This window comes from Protopterus annectens, chromosome 9.part0 (assembly GCF_019279795.1).
Source record: "Protopterus annectens isolate FY-2018-M chromosome 9.part0, PAN1.0, whole genome shotgun sequence".
NCBI classification, from domain to species: domain Eukaryota; kingdom Metazoa; phylum Chordata; order Ceratodontiformes; family Protopteridae; genus Protopterus; species Protopterus annectens.
Window position 1 is genome coordinate 774,489,652 of NC_056743.1, and position 25,979 is coordinate 774,515,630.

Genomic DNA, 25,979 nt, shown 5'->3' on the forward strand with positions numbered 1-25,979 from the left:
CTTTAAACTGCCAGTTTCACATGCTTAAATATCAGCAATACCTAATGTCTCTGCTAAAACAGAAAATGCTGACAAACTCTGAATGTCCTGAAAACAAGGAAATGCAGGATTTATTGCATGCAGCTGAACAAGTGGGAAAACATACTTTGCAATGTGGTTTTGATTCACTAGAGGCTTCTTGCAGGGCCGCAGTTACAGGCTCTGTCATTCGAAGGCATGCTTGGTTAAAGGAACAGAGTCTGCCTGATCATGTTAAAGCATCCATTACAGCATGATACTTTGTTTGGTGTTAAGGCAGAAGAGGTGTTAAAGAAAATGGAGGATAAAGCTAAATCAATGCAGACAGTCAAGGATTTCTTACAGGTTCAGCCACCCAGATATAGCAGGAACTGGCCTTCTAAGAAATGGTCCTTTCCAGTGTCAGACAGGCCACAAAGAGGCAGATACAGATGCCCTAGAGGCAGATCTCAGCCCCAAGGCTCATACAGGCCTAAACAATGGGGTGCTCCTCCTTCCAAAAGCGGAGAAGACAATTCACAGCCTTATAGGAAACAGTCCCAATGACTTCCCACTGCCAATGCCAAGCACTTACCTTTTGGCAGCACCAAATTGGCACATGATTATCCAGGACAAATGGGTACTGAATATTGTTTCGCAGGGCTACAGGTTCCACTTTCACACCCTGCTAAAGACAAAAGGTATGCCAGATCTGCCACACAATCAATGGGCAGAGGCACAAAAGCAAATTTCATCTCTCATGGACATGAGGGCTATTCAAAGAGTTCCACAGCAAGAGCAGGGGCAAGGATTTTACTCAAGACTTTTCTTGGTACCCAGAAAGGACAAAGCTTGGAGACCAATACTGGACCTGTCTATTCTAAATACTTTTCTGGAAGTTCCAAAATTCAAAATGTTGACACTACAGCAACTTCTGCCCATGCTGGGCAAGAAGGCTTGGCTCGTAACTTTGGACCTCAAAGAGGCATACCTGCATGTCCCAATCAGACAATCTTGCAGAAGATACCTCAGATTCATAGCTGGCTCAATGTACTACCAATTCTATGCACTGCCCTTTGGCTTATCTACTGCGCCCAGGGTCTTCACAAAATGCCTGGCACCAGTAATTGCATTTTGCAGACAAAAAGGAATTCGCATGTATCCCTACTTGGACGACTGCCTTATTCAAGCAGAAAGCAAGGACATTCTATTAAAGCATCTGGCATTTGTAAAAAGATTACTAATTTGCCTAGGGTACACGGTAAATGAAAAGAAATCAAAACTAGTGCCCTCTCAAGAGATAATATTCCTGGTTGCAAGCTTAAATACAACTGCCCAGATGGCTTATCTCATGCCAGACAAACAAAGGCAACTGACTCATTACTTCCAAATGATGGCAACAAAGACCTAGTTACCTGCAAGAAAAACTCTGCAGGCTTTGGGCTTCATGGCATCCTGCATTCTGCTAATTCCATATGCAAGACTGCATATGAGGAAGCTACAATGGTATCTAAAAAGTGTTTGGACTCAACATTGCCACAGCCTGGAAACAATAATTACTCTCATTCCCTGCCTGCAACAGGAGTTTCGGTGGTGGGCACTGGCCTGTCACCACAACAAGGGACAGCCATTCACTTTACCCACAGCCAGGCAGACACTAACAACGGATGCATCGGATTATGCCTGGGGGGCGCACATGGCAGGAAAATGTATTCAGGGCTCATGGCCCGCAAGCCAAATGCATCTTCATATCAATCAAAAAGAGATGCTAGCTGTACAGAATCCCCTGACAGCCTTCAAGAATCTACTCCATCCAGGACAACTACTGCTAAAGACGGACAACACTACAGTAATGTGGTACATAAACAAGCAAGGGGGCACACATTCCTACCCCCTCTGCAGGCAAGCCATGACCTTGTGGAACACAGCATTGACCTAGTTGGGAGGGTGGCCTAATGGTTAAGATGTTTGCCTTACAAACAGAAGGTACAGGGTTTGAGTCTTGCGGGGGATAATTGGCTAGGCTTAAAATGGCTCGCAAGGGCAGTTAGCCTAGTACTAATCTATGAACCTATGAACCTATCTGCAAGCACAATTCCTGCCAGGAGAGACAAATACTCTGGCAGATGAACTAAGCAGAAACCCCATGGACCCTCACGAGTGGAAAGTAGATCCACAAGTCTTCAGCATGATAATAAGAAAATGGGGATGCCCACACATAGATTTGTTTGCCTCCCCTCACAACTGTCAACTACAGAGATTCTGCACAAGGACTTATCACACACAAGCATGGAAGGTGGATGCTCTATCATTCAGCTGGAAAACCCTGACAGTTTATGCCTTTCCAGCACTGCCTCTCCTCCCCAAGGTACTTCTAAAGTTCAGACAAGAGAAGCCAAACATGATTCTGATTGCCCCACACTGGCCATGCCAGCACTGGTACCCAATCCTAAAGAGCTTGTTTCAAGGCCCAACCTGGACTTTACCTCAAATTCCTCATCTTCTGACCCAACAAAACAATCAGATCCTGCACAGCCAACTCAGAACCTTAAATCTGACTGCATGGCGAATACTATAACCACTCAGAACACATCTCTCTCTAAAGCAGTTATGGATGTCATTTTGGAAGCCAGGAGGCCCAGCACCAGAAAATCTTATGCAGAAAAATGGAAGAGATTCTGTGCTTGGAATCAGGCACAAGGAATTGAACCACTTGTTCCAAATATCCCTCAGATTTTACAATACCTAACTGAGATGCTGGACAAGGGCCTATCCTTCTCATCAATTAAGATACATACCTCTGCCATTTCAGCTCATTACAATATGGAACCACCTATTTTTTTACATCCACTGCTAAGGCAGTACCTCAGAGGGGCCAAAAACATAAGACCTCCAAGGAGAGCACCAATACCTGCATGGGATCTCAATTTTGTCTTGGAAAAGCTCACATTGCCTCCTTTTGAGCCAGCCAATACAGCTGAGATAAAATTCTTATCATGGAAAACAGCTCTGCTCCTAGCAATAACTCCAGCAAGAAGAGTATCAGAGTTACAGGCATTAATGGCAGTGGAACCTTTTATCATTTTCCATCTGGACAGGGTTTCTCTAAGGACAAACCCAACATTTATGCCAAAGGTAGTATCCAGTGTGGCTCTTAATCAAACCATTCATTTGCCTACTTTTTATCCAAATCCCCAGAATAAAGGGGAGAGACATCTGCATTCTTTGGACATACACAGACAGCTACACTTCTACTTGGACAAAGCTAAGACTTTCAGAAAGACTGAGCAACTTTTAGTAGCATATGCTGCAGGATCACAAAGAAAGGCTATCTCAAAGCAGACTATTTCAAAATGGATAGGACACTGCATTAGTTTCTGCTATGCTCAGCATGGCAAATCAGTGCCTGAGGGCATTAGGCCACATTCGACCAGGGCAGCAGCCACATCAGCAGCCTTTCTCAGAGGAGTACCAACCAAGGAAATTTTAGAGGCTGCAACTTGGAGTTCAGTGCACACTTTTACCAAGCACTACCACTTACCTCTTTACTCTAAATGCCACTGCAGTTCTGCAGGGCCTCGTAGCCTCTCCTAATTCTATTTAGACCCAGCTGCCCAACCTCAGCTTTGGGATTCATCCCAAGTGTAATGACTGCAACAGTGAAACACGATGAACATAGTACAGTTGTGTACCTACCATAAATGTAGATGTTCAAGTGTATTCATTGTTGCAGTCCAGGTTACCCACCCACCATCCCCCTTTCTTTGCTGGGACTTATCTGTACTTCTCTATTCTATACAACCTATGTGGTGTATTTGTTTGTAGATGAAGGTGTTGTTTATTTTAGTGTATGCTTTTTATAAGCAATGTTTTTAGCTTACCCTTTTGGGGGCACCTGACATCTGGGGCAAGAAAAACTGAAGAAAATGGCGTCGGCTGCATCTTATATACCCCTGGCGCACTGACGTCAGGGAAGAGGCGACAGCAACCGACGCCGGACCAGGACTTTGGAATTCAGACTGACTGTGGGTAGCCTGCCAGCAGGATAACCCAAGTGTAATGACTGCAACAGTGAATACACTCGAACATCTACATTTATGGTAGGTACACAACTGTACTTTTCTGGTTGCTTGAGAGTTACTATTAAAAATTGGCCCGAGTAATACTGTACCCTATACCATACCATACCATTAACACTGTATTGATTTGATTTTAATATTGAAATACAGTAATTAAAAGCCTGGCTGGGGGGTAGAAAGTGCAGCACATGAAAATTGAATTGTTCATACCGTACTGTATTTCTTCGATTTGTTTTGCCGGTTGCTTGAGTTCCGGTTAACTGAGAGTTTACTGTAGTTACTTTTAAAATATCGAACTTGTCAAAGTACAGACTCCACCCTATATCAAGAAGCATCTACGTCTACAATGAATTTTTGCTTATAGTCATCATCATCAGCCCCCTTTTCCCATTTGTTTTCTACACGGAGTCGGGGTATCGTGTTAACTGTCACCATCTCTCTCAGTTCAGTGCCACACTCCTGCCTGTCACAGATCTTCTTTCACACAATCCATCCACCTCTTTGCTGAATGTCCTCACTTCCTCTTACCTTCTTCCTGTCTGTCCCAAATCTTCCTCACCAGACTGCCTTCTGCTTTTCTACATGTGTCCAAACCACTGTAATCTGTTCTCTTAGATCTTTTCTGCAATTGGAGATACTTTGGCTTCTGCTCTTATGCCCTCATTTCTTCATCTGTCCCACAGTGTGCATCCTATCACCCTTCTCAGGCACTTCATTTCCATCACCTCTAGCTTCTTCAATTGTTCTACCTTAACTACCCAGGTTTCTATACCATACAGTAGTACTGGTCACACCACTGCCTTGTACACCTTACTTTTCAGCTTCTTTGGCATTCTTCTGTCATAGACTACACCTGACACTCTACGCCAGTTGGCTGCAGTCCCTCTGATTCTAGCTTTGACCTCTTCATTCAGACTTTCCTTCTCCTCAACCACCGCTCCGAGAAACTTGAAGCTGTCTACCTGTTCCACTATCTTCCCTTCTATCTCTATTCTCAACTTCTTCTGATTTCCCCAATTAGCTGCCATTACCACCATCTTGTCTCTGCTTAGTTTCATCCTCCGTGCCTTCAGTTTTGCATTCCATTCTCCTATCCTTTGCTGAAGGTCTAGCTCGGAGTCTGCCTGTAATGCCACATCATTTGCATACAGCGACTTTGTTGATCTGACCCATCCAACCTGTTTGCTGATGTAGTCCATCACCAGTATGAACAGCATTGGGCTGAGAACTGAACCCCAATGTACACCCACTCCTACTGGGAACCCCTCTGTGAGGCTGAACACTGTTTGTACTTGGGTCATTGGGTCCTTGTACGTAGCCTACACTAATTCTACCAATGATTCTGGGACTTTAAACCACCGCATTACTGCCCAATGATGCTTATAATCATTAGTGGATAATGCAAGGGATCCACTAAAAACCTCCTTGGGCTTTTGAAATGCCTGCTCACAGACTGGTGTCTTGATAAACTAAGTCAAGATGGAAAGGACTTGGCAAGGTAGAAAGAAAGGGAAATGTCTGAACTGAACACACTTTATAGTTGTTGAGTGTACGTACTGGTAAGTTAATTTCATTAATTCATTAATTTGAAACCCTAGCTGGTTGGCTTTACAGGATGGCTATCTTAAGACAGATATCTGCATTTAACCTAATGTCTCATCTCATTTGAATACACGGTACAAAAGCTACCTCTTTTAACCTCCACTGCACTGAAAAAGGAATTTAATTATGTAAGTCCATGAGTTTTATTTTATTGTTGTATAACATATTGTAAACTGATAATATCAAACTTTCACTGTTTTAGACATCAAAAGTAAACACATGGAAATGGTATAACATTGTGTCTGATGCAGTGCATATGTCTTGGTGAAGAGTGAAACTCATAATAAAACAAGCTCCAAGATGAGGGAGAGTGGACAGTTTACACAGATCACTGAGTCTGATGGAAGTTATTAATGTTTGTATTTGTTATGTCCTACATTAATGGAGATTAGAAATGCTACTAAAAAACATACCTAAAATGCACTAAAAAATGTATGATGATGCAAATTCAGTGATATATTACTAGTACTGTTTTGAAAAGTATTTTGTTTTTTGCAAACAATAAAAATGAGTACGATTCAATGGAAGTAAAACATTAAATAACCTTTCAGTGTTTTTTTACTACACACGTTTCTAGGGGTAATAGTCAAAATCTCAACATTTGTAAATATCAGGTGACATAAGGTCGAAATGCAAATGTTATAGTCGAAAATGTCAATGTATTAGAAGTAAACGGAAGCCAACAGTGTGTAATCGCAGTGCAGTGGGAATTGGGGAATTTGTCCTTCCCCCATTGTAAGGTGATCTTGGAGTTAGTATATATAATTAGCAGGGGGGGTTAGAGGGTTGAGGGGCATTGTGGGGGGGGGGGGGGTTGCCCCTGCAAACAAAGCTGTTTTTAGTGTTTTCTTTTTCTTTTTTCTTTTGAATTCAATGTTTAGAATGTTGGTATTTTGTCACTTGACATTCCAAATATCAGTGAAAAGACACATACCCATTTATCTTTTTATCCAATGGAGGCCTGAGTAAAAATCATGACTAAGAAAATAAATTTATTTTCATATTTTGTTGTACTTTTCAAATGTTTCCTCCATCTTTCCATCACACCTGTAACCATGGTGGGAATATTTAAATTAAGTAGAAAGTTTGGGGTGGCTAGACCCCCAAAAAAGAGTGTTATAGATGCTTAGAGGTGTATGTTAGGATGTTTTCCAATCTTTCGATATAGTGATGTCCTGAACAATTTATTATTTATTTATCTATTTATTTATATTTGTTGACCGGGAGTGTCCGACTGGACGTAGGTCCATTTTCAACGGAGGCCCGGGGAGAAAAACTCCACAGTTAAAATAAACAGACGGTTGTTACATTGGATTACATAGCGATTAACAATTTACATAGCAATTACTTACAACATATTTACAGATGAAGAACATAGTACATCAGTAGACAACTAGAATCCTTATCTGTGAAGTACATAACAGACATTAACAACTGTTACAAGAAGTTGTTCCTGCTGTATAATAAGAAGTACTGGCTTATGTGCATCTGAGCTTGCTATAATCAAGGTAGTTAGTGGAGTGGAAAGAAAGGTAGTGGTTGGATGGGGAGGGTGATTAGTGTGGGAGTCGCAAGGGCATAGCCAGCATGTTTTTAGGTGCGCTTTTAGTAAAGTTTTGAAGTGGGTGCATGATGGTATAGAGGTAATTGTGGGTGGGAGGGAGTTCCATAATTTGGCTATGGTGCAAGAGAATAGTGCTTCACCAGCAGAGTTATTGGCTTTAGTGATCTGCAAGTGATTTTTGTTGCTGGATCTTAGTGGTCTGGTGGTGCGATAGGATTGGAGTAGATTCTGGAGGGATAGGACATTTAGTGGATGATTTACTAGTTTGCGGGTGAGTGAGAGTTGATACCATTGAAGGAGGTGAGGGAGTTCAAGCCAGCCCAGTTCAGCAAGTGAGAGACAGTGGTGACTACGGTAGGATGCCCCTGTGGTGAATTTGGCGATTTTGTTGTAGCAGGTCTCTAGCTTGTTTAGATTGCATTGCCTTAGGTTGGTATATATTGGACAGGCATAAAGTAAAGTGGAGATAAGGTGGGAATTTGCTATTGAAATCTTTGCTGCTTTGGTGAGAAGTTGCTTATTTCTGTATAGCGCTCCTAGTTTTTTGTGGACTTTTTTTATGGTCAAGGATATGTGAATGTCAAATTTTAGTTTATTGTCTGCTTCCACTCCTAGCAATTTGATGTGTTCAGTTGGGTATATAGTGGTGCTGTCTTTTGCTGTGATGTTAAAGTGAGAGTTGTTTTGAGTATGTTTGGTGGGTTGGAAGATGAGTAGTTTAGTTTTGTTTGGGTTGAGTTTAATTGGGCATCGGATAACCAAGTTTCAACAGAGGAAAAGGCTTCCTGTGTGACTTTTTGCAGTTTGGGTAGGGACTGGGCTGAGCAGATGATGGTTGAGTCATCTGTGTATTGTATGAGTGTGCCATGTTTGGTGGCAGAGGCTAGATTATTGGTGACAACAGAGAAGAGTAGGGGTCCAAGGATGGATCCTTGGGGAACCCCTATGGAGACAGGTAGTTGGGGAGATATGTCATTCTGTCATACAACGGATTGTTGGCGGTCAGACAGGTAACTCTGAAGCCAGTTGGTGACTGATTGTGAGAAGGATAGGTTATTGAGGACAGAGATAAGTTGTTTGTGTGGGACCATGTCAAATGCTTTAGATAGGTCTAGGAAAGTAGCAGAGGAGAGATAGCCATTGTTTTTATGCTGAAGGATAGTGTTAGTAAAGGAGAGTAAGGCAGTGGTGGTGCTATGGTTTGGTCGGAAACTATGCTGACTATTGGAAAGGAGGTTGTTAGTAAGGAGGTAGTCTGAGACCTGAGAGTGTATGCATCTCTCTAGTATTTTGGAGAGTGGAGAGAGAATAGCTATGGGGCGGTAATTGGTTAGTTCTTTGGAGGGTCCGCCTTTGTGGAGGGGAATTATATGTGATACTTTCCACAGTGTGGGAACGTAACTTTGTGACAGAGATCGGTTAATCAAGATGTATACTGGGTAGGCCAGAGCATCAGCTGTGATTTGTAGGTATTCACTTGGGAGGTTGTCTGCTGCTAATCTGGTGGGCTTAAGTTTAGTTAAGAGTTTTTTTATGTTGGAGGTAGGTACAGGAGAAAAAGAGAATGCAGCGGAGAGATTACTAGTTGAAGGTGTGGGTTGGAGGGGAGGAGGGTTGTGTTGTTTAGCTAGTGATAGTATGGTTTGTGTGAAGTGTGTGTTGAATGAGGTAGCAATAATTTCTGAGGAGTGAGGGATGTTAGGAGGAGGGGTACTGACTTTACCTGGGTGGAGGATGGAGTTTATGGAGGACCAGAATTGTTTGGGGCTGTGTTGAGAGGAGTCTAGGGCAGACTGGTAGTATTGGAATTTGTCCTGTTTTATTAGCTTTTTGACTCTATTGCGTAGTTCTAGGAATTTCTGTCTAGTTGAGGGGGTTTTGGTTTTGTGCCAGTGCTCCCAGGCTTTATCCCTGTTTTTCATTTCTGACTTAGTGGTTTTCTGTAGCCATGGGGAAGGTTGTGCTTTGATTCTGGAAAGTCTTATGGGGGCACGGTAATTAAGGATGCTCAGGAAGGTAGTATTAAAAAATTTAACTGCGTCATCAAGACTGAGGTACTTTAGAGGATGCCAGTTACATTCTTTGAGGGATGAGATGACTGTGAGTGGGTTAAAGTTTAGTTTTTTACGTAGTTGACGGTAGATGACAGGTTTAGCTTGGTATAGGTATTTTTTGAGTAGGAATGTTGGGGAGTGATCACTGAGGCTATCTGATAAGCAGCCTGTTATATATGACTGGGGGCTCTTACTGACTAGTATTCAGTCCAGGGTAGTGTACTTGCTGGAGTTTTTATTTATCCTGGTTGGCAACTGGACTAGTTAGGTGAAGCCATGAAGGTTTACATGATGGGTTGGATGGTTGCCAGAACAGGATTGCCAGTCAATATTGAAATCACCTAAAATGATAGTTTCTTGGGGAGATGGTGGATATACCAGCTGAGGAGGTTTTCTAGTGGAGGGATGTTTTGGTCAGGTGGGAAGTAGCATCCAATTATGTTGATGGTTTTGTTTTGGTTTATTTTGAGGTTGATATATATTATTTCTTCATTGCCTATTTGTGGAGCTGATGATTTTAAGATCTGGATGTTTAGATGCATTTTAAATATTATAGCTACACCGCCTCCTTTCCTGTTTAGCCGGTCTACTCTTAGTATGCCATAACTTGTAGGGAGTATTTGCTCACTGGTAATGTGAGGTTTTAGCCAGGTTTCAGTTAGGATGACTATATCTGGGAGTACAAGTCTATGGTGGCATGGAGTTCATGGACTTTGTTGGATATACTTCTAATATTTAGGCTTAGTAGAAGGAAGTCACTTGGCTTTCTATTGGCTGTAATATGGGAGAAGTTGTGGTTTCTAGTCTGATTATGAGGATTGGGGTTGGAGATGGTAGGGCCAGGGTTGGGGTGGATATCTCCACTTAGGGCTAGTTTAGATATGCATGTTATTTTATTAGTTTTCTCAGTTTTTGAATGTGTTTGTTTATAAGGGAAACTTTATGATTGTGCTCTTTGGGTAATAGGTATGGTGGGAGGGTTACTGTGTTAAGTTGTAGGGATGCTTTATGTTTGAGTAATATAGTTGGTAGAATATGTGGGGGGTGCATAGGGATGTTTCTTGAGTTGATGGGAGGGGAGCTGAGTGAGGGTGAGACATGAGTGGTGATGTGAGTAGTAGTACAGTGGTAGTAGTTGAGTGGGGGAATGATACAGCTTTGGTAGGATGTAAGATATGCAAGGAGAGTGCATGCCGTGAGCATAGGTAAGGTATGCTTGTACATGTTAGTTGAGGAGGTGTGATAGTAGTGGGAAGATGGAGGAGGTAGTGTTGGGTTAGTGCTGTGGTTGGCTACTGGAAAGATGGGAGGGGTTTGTGAGTGTAATAAAGGTGGGACCACTGGGGGCGGGAGGAAATAGGGGGCAGGGTGGGGAGCGAAGCGGGTAGACACCCTGTTAGTTGCTTTTATGAGGGGGCTGGAAACAATCAGGTAACAGAGTTAACTGATAAATGAACATATGATAGTGACAAGGGTGGTTGTAGTTTTAAAAATGGTGCCTGCCACAGGTAATATTTATTATGTCTTAAGGTAATAAACAGGGAAGGGGGAGGGGAGAACAAGGGTGTGAGCAGGCAGTTCTTTGTACTGCTGCTAATAAGCCAAAGCAAAGACAAGTTTGTGTTTAAGAAACAGTCACAATTGACCAAGGACTGCTCTGAAACTGTAAGTCATTTCTTAACCATTTCTCAGGTGGAAAAACAGGATAACCTTGTATCAGTAGGTTACTGTAGTCTCAGTTTAAATTAACAAAGACACAGTATTGATCAGTTATGGATACTATTTGCTAATAGAAGGGAATAAGAGAGAAAGTGGAAGATGAGTGAGTGAGTGTGTGTGTGTGTGTGTGTGGGGGGGGGGGGGCTGCTTACAAGCCAAAGCAGAGTGCTCTCCAGGGGAAAATGAATATTGGCTCAAACAGGTAGGCACATACTCAAAGTTAACTTTAGCTGTTTACAGACAGTTCAGACCCTGACTGCGCTTTTTTCTTATAAGAATGATAAAGGTGGTACCTCAGTTGAATACTTAAGAGTGGTGTTAGGTCTAGAAAAAAAAGAGTACAGAGAGGAGTAAGCACTTTGAGATGGTAAAGATATATTAGAAAGATTACTAAAAACAAACTGAGCAAATAGCTACTGTATATGCAGGAAAATGTCTTGAACCAACAACTAGTATATGCAGATAGTGAGCCAATTGGAAAAACATCTGTTAGAAAAACCTCAAGACAGTTATGCAGTCACAGATAAAAATATAGCGAGCAGCACTCTATCGAGGTTGTCTAATATGATTCTATCCACCAGTAACAGCACAATTATATAGAAATAATTTAGACACCAGTATGAGCTGTCTACACACAACACAATTACACGAATAACATTAGTGAACAAGGTGCAGCTATGCAAACAGACCATACTATTATACTAAAAAACAACTTGGTGCAGACAAAATGCTAGCATGGCATAGTAACTTCCAATAATAAAGCATAAATCATATTAGATGTCTAACACAATTCAACATAAACATGTACAGTTGTAACATGTCTAACACAATTCAACATAAATAGGCATTTACAGTTGTAAAACACTTACTGGAGAGACACTTAGCTCCTTCATGGGGCCTGTAGCAGAGTGGATTGTAGTTGTAAAAATGTAAAAAAACAAAAATAATAAGAAAGGATACAAGGAATTCAGTCATATTTTTCTTTATTTCAATTAAGAAATATGTTGTGTCCAAGGCTTGATGTTCAAAGATGACTAAACTGTAGTTCTTGATAAACTGAGAAGATACATGCTTATGAGAATGCATAAAATCATATCTTGAAACAGTGCCTGCCTCCTTAACCTTCCCTCAAAAAAAAAGAAGTCACCTTCTGTATAACCCTCTGGTGTAAGACTGGTATGAAAGTGAATGAACAAATGTCTTTAGTAATGTATTTCTAGTTTTTTCAACAGTTAACCCTAGTATTGTTTGTTATATTCCAGACAGTTGGGGACTGCCCCCACAAAGGCTACTGTACAGTGAATATAACAGCCAGCCTTGCAAAAGGTTACAGACTTGACTTTTAACTCATTGTAAGGTAAATTTACTTATTCATTCTGTTATTATCTTAGTCATGCTCTGTTCAAAATGGTACCAAGTTTAACGTTCTGTGCTTGGGCATTGCTTAGTGGTCTGTTCTTTGGCCGTTTTTCAGAACTGGAGTCAAAAGTAGCCTCCACTACTCCTCTGCACCTTAATTTTCCCTCCTCCTTCCCTATGTAATAAATGAGCTACACCCCACTCTAACTGGAAGACTGCACTTTCTTAAGTGTCCTTTCCAGCTACTGCATTCTCCATCTTTGTCTGTTTAGGCAGTTCTACGTTACTTTTCCCCTTTTCGGTGTCCTGAAGATTCACTGATAACTGCTTACTTTGTTACTATTGTGTTTTTCTACCCTTATTGTTTTTATTTTACTACTTTTAATACTACATGGTCTAAAATTTACTTTTTGCATTCACCCTAGTAAGCACCCTTAGTTATTACATGGAAACACTAGTAGTATGAATTCCATTGATTGTTTTTGGTGATGTACTGGCCCTAATGGGCTGGAACCTGCTCCGTTCACCCTTGCTATGCTCAGTCTCACTGTACTCTCCTACTTTGCCCCCAATACAACTACGTTTACACTTCCTAAAGCCTGCCCACTCCAGTCGTATACATTACAGCCACCCTACTTGCCCTTTCCTCTAATACACAGATACATTACTCCACAAAACCCCACTTTTGGTTCTTCCCTCCACACTCTTTTTCTCTTCCCTCTACTTTTCAATCCCCTCACCTAAATTTAATTAGCAATGCCATAATTCATTCTATTGATCACCCCTCATTAAATTCTTCAAACCTACATTTTCTTTATGATGGCTACATTATGATGCACCTGTACTTACTGTTTCTACTTCCACTTCTGACATCCCCACTCTAGGCCAATAAACAAGGAGCCTGAATCCTCATCACTACCACTGGAGAGGGATGTTCACTTGGAGCAAAAATGGATACACCCAGGATTTCCAGATGCAGCTGTCTGCATCAAGCACAATTTCCCTTAAGACCACACAGGGAACACACTCAGTCTGGGGTCTGGATTTCTCTGTCTCCCTCCAGGTTTCAAGTAAGACTCCCCATTGGTACAGCTATAGAGCTTAGACCATAGCCGAATTTCCAAGGCAGTCCTCCAGCACCCTCTCTGTGAAACTACTGCTTCGTGTCCCTTCTACAAGTAGCTGACACACACACACACAGACACACACACACACACACACACACACACACACACACACACACACACACACACACACACACACACACACACACACACACACACACACACACTTCCTAACTGCTGCCCAGACTATAAGGCAGTTACACTGCCACCAGACACCCCAAAACCACAGATACTCTAAGGCAAAGGTACCAAATTATACTGAGTGAAATTATTATTACTACAAATGGTAATGTTGACCAAACAGCCAGGCTTTCAGGAGTGGCCACAGTGTCACCAATAGATAAAAGTACTCTCAAAAGTTAAAATATTATCTAAAGGACCAGCCACAATGAAAATTTTAAATATATTTAATAATAATAAAAGAACATGAAAATACTAAATATCTTTTTACAACAAGCACCAAAGTTTCAATCACAGGAAATATTACAAATAACACAGGTGGATAAGTTCACACAGTTACAGAAAAACAATACTTAACTAATCTTACTATATTTTCCTGACTGATCTAAAGAATTATTATTCCTTGGTTACTTACTAGAGCAAGGCAAACTGAAGTAGGTGAGAGATCCTTCTTTGTCGGGTTACAAAAACAGAGTGCTCTGAGACTTCAGTCTCACCTAGCATTAAACATTATTTGTAGTGATGTATTACAGAATGACATAACGCACATCTGGTCATCTGACTTCTGGTTCCAATGCAACCCCCTATTGCTATAAACTGCCAGGAGTTAGCACCTGTGTGTCAATAGCTCACAGACACAGAGCCTTGCTAAGATCTGCTGCAGCTCCTGGAAGTCATAAAACAATTTCAAACCTCCACCCTTCCACAATAGCAATTATTTCACCCCAATGATAATGCAGAAAGCTTCCTTGTACAGACTTTTTGTCTCTAGTTGCATTGAGAACTGTATGTTAAGGTCTTTATGACCTAGGCTCAGTAACTTAATTTCTTACTATTTTCCAAAGACAGGTGGATTGAGACTAACCTCTTCTCTTTCAGTATCCTCTGTTAAAACATATACATTTAAACAGTTACAATAATACATGCATATTTCTTTTTTTGTCCAGCAGGGCAGGCTGTTGGTAAATTTTTAACACAAGCAGCTTTCCAAATACATTTTTCAACACAAGCATCTGTACAAATCAGTTTGACATTCAAATAACATTTATTTTTTCACTAAATTCCAGCTAGCTGTGCTGGCATATTTTACATATCCAGTGCTCTACTTCTCCTAGCATAGCTGGCAATACCTCATATCATCAAACCACTATCTGTTCTTGCCCATGCCATATCTTATCACACCTCATTGTTACCCAGCCTCACTGACACCTCTAGAACACTACATCATAATTCCAAATCATCTCCCTGTCACCCTGTTATATCACTCTATCACATCCCATACATTCATTAATTATAAATACACCAAAGAAGAACCCACACTACATGCAGATAATTTAAAGGTGAAACAGCACAAAAAAAATATTTCACTACACATACCTCTCATTCAAACTTGGTACTGATGGTGATATACATCCTTATCCTAGACCCTGTCTACACACTTAAAACTCTACCACCTGAGCTGCCCTAGTACTCCTTTTCCAGTCAACCAGGGTAATAGTCTACTTTTGATGAATGTAAATGTTCGAGGAGCATCTATAATAAACTACCAGACTTACACGTCTATATAGCCTCATACACCCCCCCCCCATACTAATAGCCACAGAAATCTGACTAAAACCAGGTACTAAAGACCAGGAAATTCTATTCCCCCCACCCCCCAAGGCGGCATCACTATTAGAAATGAGAAACAACACAAGAAAGCGGACAAAATGGCTACCACATACAAACGCAACCTAGAAATCACTTCCCATCCCTATCTATATCCCTCCTGGAAACAACATCCCATTACTAGAGGAAATCCTGTAGTGAAATTATCATAATATCAACAAAGAAACCGTCATCTTAGGTGGTGTTAATGTAGACTACCTACTTATCAACTCCCAGTCTCTCTCTCTATCAGTCTCTCTGGATTTACCCATATTATCAATACTGTTACTCAAGTAGACAAATGCAATAATAAAGAGTCTACATTAGACTGAATCCTCACCACCACTCCATACAAAATTAGCACTCCAGGCTGTCTACCTGACACCATCAGTGACCATCTACTGACCTTTACCATGAGATAATCTAATCACATGCATAAATACATACTCTGTAATAGTGTGTGTACATTCTCCTCCTTCAACAATGACACCTCTATTAGCTAGCTTAACAAATACAACCATAATATTCCAAAATACTTACCTCTAGATATCACTGTACCTCATTTTAACACATTCCTTAACATAGTTCAAAAAACAGAAAAGTGGAGAGCCAAACCACAACTAGGGACAGCAGCATAAAATCTTCCTTTATTGTGAGCGCTTTCTCAGCTACTGAGGCTGCTTCATTAGACATAATCACTTAACATTCTCTCCATATTTAAACATCAAACAACCAATAAAATGACAAGATTCATTAAACATTTAAATGCCCAATTTTCCTTAACATACTAAACAAACTAGCTCCCATCAAATCTAAATCCACCCCATAGCTCATGATAGTAGCCAGGCAACTCATGCTAAACAGAGATAAAGCTTGGAAAGAATGGTCTATGCAAAACATAACAAAATTACAATATTTTAGACCACTTATGAATATTTCTAAACTAAAACTTAGATCAGACAAAACTAAATACTTTTCCAAGCTCTAAGGCAACGACAAACAGAACCCTAAACTTTGCTGGAGCACAATCAAAACACTACTATACCCAGGCCAAATTTCCATTAATTCACCAACTCAAACCCTAGAGCTACCCAATTCAATACAGATTTCTTACACTCTGTCCTCTCCCTACTTAGCAACAAACAACTTTCCAGCTACTCTATCCTAAACAGTAGTAATTGCCACCAAAATCCTTTATCCCTCCACTCAGTTTCTTCTTTTGTCAAAAACACAAAATTCCACCTCAGCTGCAGATAGCCTGCCACCAGAATATCTCTAAATTGCTTCAGATGCTATTACATACCCTCTATTTATACTCATAAACCAATCAATTACAGAAAGCTGTCACCCCCCCCCAATCTGGAAAAAAATCCCACATCATACCTCTACATTCAGGGAGTACATCCACGAACGTCTCCACCTACTGGCATATACCCAATCTACCTCAACTCTCCAAAATACTAGAAAAATGCATTCATTCCCAACTCCTTTCCTATCTTTACAATAACAGTCTCCTCCCCAACACTGGACATGGTTTCTGACCTCTCTAGAGCATTAGTACTGCTCTACTCAGTTTTAAAAAAATACAAACTCTGATAGAAATACAGGCAACCTAGTATCCCCCTCTTCATATACATGTCAAAAGCATTTAACACAGTTTCAGACCAATGCCTGCTCCATGAACTGCCCTCCCTAGGACTCTCCCATGCATCTCTTAGTTGGTTCCATGGCTATCTCACCAACAGTCTCCAGGTTGTAAAATGGAAATGTGAGATCTCCCCTTTTCTGTCTGTCTCTGTTGGTGTACCTCAGGGATATTCCAGGCCTTTTACTGTTCAACATATTCAGTAATAATCTTTACAAGTTACCAAAGAAGCCTCCATAGTACAATATGGAGACAATGCAACTCTTGTATGCTCTGTACCAAATCTACAACTACCCCACAAGATGACCCAGGACTCATTTTCCTCAGCTGAGGCCTTACTAGATGACAACCAACTATTTTTAAATGATAAAAAATACACACTAATGTGATTTTTACCCAAATCTCTGTCAGCACAGAAAGAATCATTCAATATCGCAACAGCAAATTATATCCCAACTGAAATAGTTTTCAGCACAAAGATTCTTGGTGTCATAATCAATGATAACTTAAAATATGATCAACACATCACTCAAGTCATCAAGTTAACTTCCCAAAAGATGGGCTTCCTCTACTGAAACAAAACCTTCCTTACTGACTCCTCTAGGAATTCTCTAGCAACATCTTACCTTCTTCCCTCACTACTCTATGCAGCACCCATCCTGACTAATCTTCACTCCAGCTTAAAAAATAAGCTAGAGGTTTGCTATGATAAAATAGCTAAGTTTGCATCCAAATTACCAAACAATTTAAGTCACTGCCTAGTGCTAAAGTGGCTTGAACTACCATTACATTACCTACTCCCATCTGCTTACTGCCCACAAAATAATATAAAAACCTGACACTTTCCCTTCTCCACAAAACATCCTCAAACAATACTCCCCTCCTAGGAATCTCTGCTCATAGAACAAATATCTCCTGAACAGGACCAAGTCTCATAACAGTGCAGGTGACTCACATTACTCAATCTATATTGCTAAGAACTGAGTTCAATCCCACCCACCCTAGTAGGAGAAAACATTAACATGCATTTCAAGCACACGGTAAACCAACACCCAACTTTCTCATGTCTATTCTCATGCTCCAATCCTGCTTAAACCCACCTTTCTTTCTTTTTGTTTCTCTTCCATTACCAATTTGTCTGTCTCTATTAATCACCCTGACTCTCTCACCTTTCTTATCCCTTGACTCATTTTCTCTTTCTTTCACCACCACTAATGCTCCTTCAACTAACCTATATTCCTAATCCTCCCTCCTACTAGTATCCCCTCCTTACCCACCTCATCTCCTTACCTGTCTACTATCATCTCAACCTCTACACCTTCAGAACTTTTTCTTATTTTTTCCTGATTATTTCTGCTTATGCCCTTTCATCTACTCTATTTTCTGTTCCTGTTCTATTGACATCCATCCTCATTTATGTCAATATACATACCGAACTTATGTGCATTCTCATTGCTCTTCAATTTCCAGCTATCACAAGTTAACATGTCTTTGATATATGTACAATAATATAACTTCTAAAGTATATGATACATGTATTTACTATTTATGTCTCAATATTACCTGCAAAGTAATGTTTACAATGTTTCATTTTTTACTGTTGTTCATTATAAAAATGTATTTTATGTGGAGCTTTTCTCCCCAGGACTCTGGTTAAAATGGGACTTGTGCCCAGTTGGATTGTACCAGTAAACGAAAGACAATAAATAAATACTTATTCACAGTATGTCTCCTCACCCCTACCATGAAAAGACATCCACCTTCTGTAAAACTCTCTGAAATGGCCACAATTATATACTTTAAATTGTAAGACCTTTGTAAGCAGCATGTCTCCTTGCCCCTGCCCCAAAAGTAACTTCCTGTATACGTATCTGATGTCTGATTGTGAGGAGTATGAAAAAAATGATGATCATGGTAATGTAATCCAACATATTGCTCCTAGATGCGCCTGACAGCTATAACAATATTTTGTGCAAACACTGACACTTGATACTGAGGAAAATTAAAGAAATAATGACCACATTATCCCTAGCTATCTCAAACACAAACTATAGTGACCTTCTGTGCATACCTCTGAGCAGGGCCAGGTTTACACAATGTAGGGCCTGGGGCAGCAGGTAAGGATGGGGCCCCACTAAGCCTGTGTCAAAACCCATTATAGAACTGGGGGTGGAGGTCTAGGAGCATGAGGGTCCAGATGAATTACAATGCATTTTGATGCATTTTATGCCTTATTTTGTTAAGATAAATATCTGTTTTGTTTTGATAGCCAGAAGAACTCTGTCTACAGCAAGTTTCTACATACACTTCTGACATTTGATTGCGAGGAAAGCTAAATACCTATTGACAACACTATCCCCAACCAGCACCCAGTACTGCACAAACCACAGCAACATTCTGTGTACATCTGTGACCAGGACCATTTGAAGGAAGCAGGAGTCTGTTGGGTGTGGCAGAAGGCGACATAATGTGCATTATTATTTTTCCCCACACATTTTCATGTACACGTACTGATACACGTCAGGGCTTTCAGAATACATGTGTGTGTGTGTATATATAAAATTATATTTCACTGCATTACCGACCCATTAAATCTGCATACACTACATTGACCACAGATGACTGAAAATGAATAAATCTCAAAAAAACCCTACATCACCACACTCCCTGCTACTTGTGTATACCAACTTTGGGATCGCAAACTAAGCAAATTCTGGCATCCTGCAATGAATTACAGTTTGATAAAACAAACATATGATGCAACACACTGAAAAAAAAAAAAAAATATATATATATATATATATATATATGTGTGTGTGTGTATATATATATATATATATATATATATATATATATGTGTGTGTGTATGTGTGTGTGTGTGTATGTATATATTTATATATATATATATATATATATATATATATATATATATATGTGTGTGTGTGTGTGTGTGTGTATATGTATGTATATATGTATGTGTATATGTATATATATATATATATATATATATATGGGTTCACTACATATGACTGAAAGTTTATATATATATATATATATATATATATATATATATATATATATATATATATATATGGGTTCACTACATATGACTGAAAGTTCATATGACCGAAGTCCATTTGACTGAGACCAAATGACCGAAAACTCATTTGACCAAAAAAACAGCATTGGCAGGTAAATGCCCTGTTCCCCACTGTAGTGCGACCCTGGAGTGAGAATATAAAGTTAGAGGGTTTAATTTAATTAAGGGTTTAATTGCAGTTTATGCACTATTACTTACTTGTGTATCCATTAAAAATGCATTAAAACATATAACATCAGTAAAAACTGGTTGCAAAATGTGTGTGGGGGGCTACACCTCCCACACCCCCCAACTTTACATTCTCACTCCAGGGTCGCACTACAGTGGGGAACAGGGCATATACCTGCCAGTGCTGTTTTTCGGTCAAATGAGTTTTCGGTCATATGGGTTTTTGGTCAAATGAACTTTTGGTCATTTGGTCTCAGTCAAATGGGCTTATATATATACCTGCAAGCACACACACTGCGTAACTTGTCTACATGCAAACTGGAGGAATGCCATCTCACCAAGAGTATGCCTACAGGTTGCAGAAGAAGCCAAAGCACCTGGATAAAAGCCAAACAGGGAGTAGGTTTGCATAAAGACTCCACACAGAAGGAACCACAGCCAAAGGCCCAATCAGAGAACCAAGCGCTGTGAGAAAGCAATGCTACTTCCTGTGCTGCTGTGCTAGTAATCAATTTACTTCACACATGTTCATCCCAGACTGTGAAAGACAGACACATGTGTATGATGCTGATATCTGACTGTGATTTAAAGTGAATGAAATTATGGCCAACTTGTTATTCTTAGATACACTGCAACACCCACATGCATAAGCTACATCAGTGATCATTTTACACTTATTTTAGCAAATACAGTACATTGTGTGACACTTTTCCTGCCTAGCTAATTTGATGACTATACAACTGAATCAGTAGTAATATCAGGTGCTGGACCAGTAACCTGCAGCTGTTTCTTAGAGTAGGGTTTTGAGTGTAGTATTCAGTGAATGTTTGGAATCAAAAAGGCAAACAGAAAATTCATGGGCCTAAGAGATGTGCTGTTAAAAAAAACAGCATGGTTAAGTCCCATTTATGTACAGACAGCCTACATACCCATCAACGCAGCCACTTTATATACTGTGTACATGTAACCTCAGATGTTCAGTTGTGATTTAAAAAAATTACTGCAGTAAAGCACTCCAATTTACTTCATACATATGCACACTAGTCCTGCACAGACAGATTAATGACTATGTAAAAATCATGACAGCAGCATCAGTCATTTTCATCTAGAGGTAGCCCCTATATTTAGGAATTATAGCCACTGTGCTTACTTTGCATAGCTCAGATGTCTGATTGTGGGAAAGCAATGGCCACAGTAATGGATTTTTAATTTATTTCACAAAAATGCTCACTAATTCTACAATGCTAGTTTAATAATTATTTATTTTGAGTAAACAAAGGCAGCACCACTCGTAGTCATCCACATATGGACACCTGTACCTAGCAGTTTTAGCCATATTGTTTGACTGTGTATACCTTAGATGTCTGCAGTAAAAAATGGCCAAAGTAACATAGTTCATCTTGTTTCATACATATGAGCATCAGTGCTACAAATACAGAATACTTACTATTTAATTTAAGCAAATGACAGCAAGATTAGTCATTTTAAACAAGAGACAGCTCTAGTGCCCAACAACTGTATATGTTTTGTTCTCTGTTTATACCTTAGGTGCCTGATTATAATAAAACAAATGTCACAGTAATTTACTTCCACTCTCTTTCACACAAACACACTGTAGCCAGCAACAGTAAAGTATTCAGTCTTGCTTCACACCAATACATATTAGTCTAGCAAAATGAAATAACTGTTAATAACTTTCATCATGTTTGTTAAGAATCAGGGACACAAATAAATAATAAAAAAAATGCAAAGGCCCAAAACCAAGGGCAATTTTAAATATTATTCTAATTCTTTTCAGTGGTTAGTAGAACAATGGGTCTCCTATCAGCATGGATTTTCTGAATAATAAGTATGTAATTCCAATGTCTGGCATTATTGACTGACTATGTTCCTCGGATGTTTTTCAAAAAAAAAAAAATCAAACATTTTACAAGGGATATGGCAAAATATGATGCAAAATCATGGAAAGCTAAGTATTAAGTTTAAATAAATGACACCAGGCCAAAGTCAGTTACTTTCATCCATGGACATCCCCTATACCAAACAGTTATAAGGATTTTGCCGACTGTGTGCACTTTAGAGGTTTGATTGTAATAAAAATATGTCTCTGTTTCCTACATACAATAGCCAGCCATGGTATAAAGTATTCCAATATGGTTAATACAAATACAAATTATTCTTGCATGTTGTAGATCCATCCACTGCCCATAACAACCAGTTGCCCTCCAGGATGAAAAGAAAAAAATACCTTCTACAAACCAGTCTGTTCTGTGCAAGCTGCAGCCTAGACACACAACATCACAACAGTGTCTTCCACAGCCTCAACTCCAGGCACAGTTCCCATCCCCACTGTGGCCATTACAATTCCATTGTTAAAACTTTCTGGGCTTTTCAGTTAGGCTAACTAATGAGTTTAACAGCCAGTCACAGAATTCCATGAAGGATGCTGTGACTGGTTCTGTAGAACACATGTAGGATTGAGAAAAGAAATGGAAGTTAAGAGCTGTACAGTGCTTTCCTTAGAGTGCACTGCAACCGTGGCTATTTCAAGCAAGGTTGCCTTGGCAGTAGCAGCTTTTTACTTGGTTAAGAAATGAATAAAATAAAAAATAAATAAATGGGATACGTGCCCCTGACTGAATGGTGCCCAAGGCAGACACCTAGCTCACCTATGCCTAAATCCAGCCATGCTCCCAAGTCACTGCAACCCAGTAGTAAGATTAATTATTCTTTTGCTTCATAGTGCTTGATGCAGAGTTTTGTGTTTCACATAAAAACTCTGAATAGTAGCATGTCCACCCAGATTCACATATGCTGCAGTATGCCTCCCTCTGTTGTAGTAGTATTTTCTATCACTTTCATAGTTACTGTTCAGTACAAAGTACTTCTCTATTCTATAAATTCTTGGATCACTTAATGAAGTGCATTGCTCAAGCCACATTACTGATTAATAGAATAATAAGGTTTTGTGGGTATCTGTTTATTTCTATTGTACTTGTAATGAAACTTTGTGATACATTTTGTGTCTTCCTTACATTGCATATTACCCATGGTATTGTGACTCATAAGGGATACATCCTGTCAGAAAAATATGTATTAGTAATATGCTTAGTGCATTTAAGGCTTGAAAAGGGTTAACACATTTATTCTATTTCACACTGCATAAAATCTGTACAAATTGCAGAAGCTTTCTAACCTTGTATTGTCATGAAATATGCGCAGCTGTAATCTTTGCTTATGCTTTGGAAATTTACAGGGAAGCAGATAGTTTCTGCTTGTGTCAGGAAAATAATGAATAGATGTATCACTTGTATTAAGGTTATGAGACTTAGACAAGGAGTTCCGCTTGTGCTGTGAGAAAATACACAGCTGCAGAAGCTATAGATAATTAGAACAAAGACTGCTTGAAAATATGAACTGCAATCAGCATTTGCTTGTGCCTAAGCTAGAAAAGTACCTTGAAATGTAACACATGTATTAGAACTACACAATAGAAGCTTGTAATGGGCTAGAGCCCACCAAGGCCAGGTTGTTTTTCTCAAAATGTTTTTCATAAATCCAGTCACGTCAGCAGAAAATCTGAGTAACATCTGCTGTAGAACAATACTGAAAGTTGTGTTTGATTACGTCAACCATAGAAGGCAATGTCTTGTAGAACAGTATAAGAATAGCATACTTTCTGTTAGTTGTTAGGCAAAATCCTGTATTTGCATGTTTTTGTCTCCTTGCAGCAAGTTATTAAATGTGCCTTATCTGAACCTTACGTGTATTGGTCTTTGAAGTTTTTTCCTTTGTCACATCCATAAAATGCAGTTAAGTTTTTAAGATTAATTGCAAGCTAAACATTGATAAAATATTAATTATTTTACAGGAAATTATTTAATGTACTGTACCACCTGGCAGTGTGAACCTTGGCTCTAGTTGGTTGTTACTGTTGAAGTGACACCTTGATCCCATGGGAAAAGGGGTTTTGGATAGATGGATGAATAATTGATAGAATGAATTTTCTATTAAGTAAGACTAAGATGTTATTTTAGAGTGACATCCTAGTCCATTTAATGTTAGTATATGTATTGCGTAATATATATTACCCCTGATCTGACACAGTGGCACAGATGTAAAGCTATCATTTGCAGCAACAGTGACATGGCTCTAGCTAACATCCCAAAGGGGTGAGCAGGGGGTGGGGGATGCAGGTTCACATGGCCAGCAACAGTCCTTTCTTAGGGTAGGTTTTTGAGTGCAGTATGCTGTGAATGTTTGGAATCAAAAAGGCAAACAGAATAATCACTGGTCAAACTGATGTCCCAGTGTCAGCTTGAGGGTTTGGGGTTCAGTTATGACCTCCAGTAATAACTCTGTGGAAGTTACATGTGTCTATGTGTGTTTTCCTTGGGTACTTTAGATTCTTTTCTCTCCAACCCCACAACCTATTGGTTAATTAATTATTCTGAAACTGCCCTAGTATATTGCATAGCTTCTTGCTTTTTGGCCTGGATGGTAGCCAAAAATGGCTCATGAAGAATTGGCATACTTAGGCGGTTAACAACCAAACAAACACAGTACTACACACTGATATACTGCTTACCAAGCCCTAAGGATGGAGGGGCAGTGAATGAAATCCCTATCACTTGCATGTGGAATGACTCTGGTCCCCCAGGATTTACAGCTCTCATTCCTCTCATGAGAAAGCTTATATGGTGCAATCATGAGTTTACTAATGGACAACAGGTTTAGAATTTGGTGACCAGATTTCAGACAAGTCAGAGAAAAAGGGAGAGACAGAGAGGATAAGAAAAAGAAGAAAATGACTGACTGCTGTAAAGGAGGATTCAGACACCCGGGATGCTGAGGCAATGAGCTGGGCCTATATGGGCCAGATACCACCCTTCCTTTTATGAATCAGAAACCAATGACACCCTATCCTCAGATGATCTCTCATTTAGATATTCCCTTCTTTTAAAATGAAGGAAGAATTCCAATGGGATATCAAGGAGTACTCTGAAATACCTGTCAGAACCCAAACCAGTTGCTGTTCCTCTTGTCACAAATGTCTCCTCTTTGGACACTCTATTGAGAAAGCATTTAAGAAATGAGGGGAAAAAAGCCCATGCAGTTGGTTCAGTGATGTTTTCCTTCCCAAGCTGCAAGATTCAGTAAGAATTATCCTTCAGAATAATAGCCCCTCTTCCCCAGCAGAACAAAGGTGAATCAGAAAGGGAAGAATTCACGATTCAGAAAAAAATGGCAAGCAAAGAATATGGACTGACCTGAGAGACCTCAGAACTGTGACCTCAACATGAACAGCTATGACTCAGTCAAGCTGCGTCCTCCCCAGTTAATATCACCTAGACCCTCTGTACACCTAAATCAGGACACCACTGTCCCTCCTTAAAGATACATCTGGGCCTATTTGTAGATGAGTGTGAGAAGATAACCCAGCACACATGGGTCCTACACATTTTGTCCTTTGGAGACTAAAGTTTGTAGGCAGAGGCCTAGCTAGGGTGGGGAGAAGGGTTCAAATGCCCCTGGTGCAAGGTGTCAGGAGGTGCAATCAGTAGTACAGGTATTCAGTTGCTAAATGCCAATACTGTGTTTGTGCTAAGGTCTGCAGTGCTTTAGCGCTCTGTGTGGAGCATATACAGTAATGCCATTCATAAATGAATTCTGATACTGGATGCTTTCACAGTCAGGGCTGAAGCACTCAGTGCTCTGTGTGTGATATTGAGTTCTGAACT

At 39.9% G+C, this 25,979-nt stretch overlaps 1 long non-coding RNA gene across 1 annotated transcript in view; it reads left to right on the forward strand.

The window, feature by feature from the left end:
* Positions 1-12,281: 12,281 nt before the first annotated feature.
* LOC122811516 overlaps positions 12,282-25,979 on the forward strand; it is a 69,271-nt gene continuing 55,573 nt past the window's right edge. Inside the window, exon 1 of the long non-coding RNA XR_006366264.1 lies at positions 12,282-12,372. This is a non-coding gene — a long non-coding RNA (uncharacterized LOC122811516). The remainder of the gene's footprint in view (positions 12,373-25,979) is intronic.